General features: G+C 42.0%; 1 protein-coding gene across 10 annotated transcripts in view; it reads left to right on the top strand.

The window, feature by feature from the left end:
* tjp2a (tight junction protein 2a (zona occludens 2)) overlaps window positions 1-1,312 on the top strand; it is a 76,595-nt gene that overhangs the window by 63,735 nt on the left and 11,548 nt on the right. The gene's annotated exons all lie outside the window — the stretch shown is intronic.

Genomic DNA, 1,312 nt, shown 5'->3' on the forward strand with positions numbered 1-1,312 from the left:
CTCTATTGACCATTCCAATATATAGACAAGGAAAACTGGTAGAAAGTTGAGGGGTGCTTATGTTAATTATTATAGAGAAACTAGAACTGCAAGTAGTTACAATGCGGTCCAAGCTTCCCCGCGCAACTCATCCCCAGCGACCCGGGGACAGCATGAAAGCGGAACCCAAAGCAAAACGGCGGGGTGGCAAACGGCGGGAAATGCGGAGAGGCGCATGTAATGGTACGGATTAATAGCATAATGACCCTGGAAAACTCTGGGCTTCTAGGCTGGTTACAAAACCTTCTGTAAAGGATAGGAAGATAACAAAGACATCAGCAGAACGGGGGAACTGTTAGCTTTAATCTAACTAGTTATATTATTAAGTTACAAAGTTATGAATCAGAAGTGCCGTTTGACGTGACGTACAACGCACTCCACCTCAGAAGTAATAAAAAGGCCCAAAATGGTCTACGTTGATTATAGCGCCCCCTAATGGCTTATCTTTACCAAATTTGGTACAGAGCCTCCGAGCAACATGGTAAAGAAGCATCTCTCGTTTGGTATTGATAGCATTTATTGAGGCAGAGATATTGCAATTGCAAATTTTCCATTTAAATGCATTGGCTTGGTCAACAAAACCAACAAACATTGATTATAGCACCTCCTAATGGCCTATCTTTACCATATTCGGATCAAAGCATCAGGGAGGCATGTCGAACACGTCCCTAAAGTTGTGTATTGATACCATTTAATTTGGCTGAGATATGAGATGCGTTTGGTAGCTTACTACTGAAATTTTGTATGGTCATCAAATGCGCACACGTTAACGTAGGAAAATTATTTTTAAAACTGTAAGGGCCATCTGGAGATGCTACAAACCAGGTTTTGTGCAGATCTGTCGCACGGCCTTGGACGAGTTCAAAAAAGTTGGTTTCACACTTGTTGCATTATTGCGAAATGACTTGTTAGCAGAAAAGGGAATGGCCTATATCAGCTGTCTCGGCTTGATTCAGTGAGCAGGTGGATGTAAATATATTTAATGTGATGTAAAATGTGGGAATTATAGGCAAAAACACGTTTGATGCCATTATATCACCACCCATTGGTCCACATGGCGCTATAGCAGGAAAAAACGTGTTTGGCCCTATAACTCCCAAACCGTACATCGGAAATTTAAAAACCTTATATACACACGTTCCCTGGATCCAACTGGATCTCGTGATTTAGGCCACGCCCATTTCCGCCTAGACTTTTATGCGTGAGAAATCGCGATTTATCGAAAACCAACTTTTTTTGTACTCCTCCTAGACCGTGCAATGGATCTGCACAA

The sequence above is a fragment of the Etheostoma spectabile genome, chromosome 16 (assembly GCF_008692095.1).
Source record: "Etheostoma spectabile isolate EspeVRDwgs_2016 chromosome 16, UIUC_Espe_1.0, whole genome shotgun sequence".
Taxonomy (NCBI): Eukaryota; Metazoa; Chordata; class Actinopteri; order Perciformes; family Percidae; genus Etheostoma; species Etheostoma spectabile.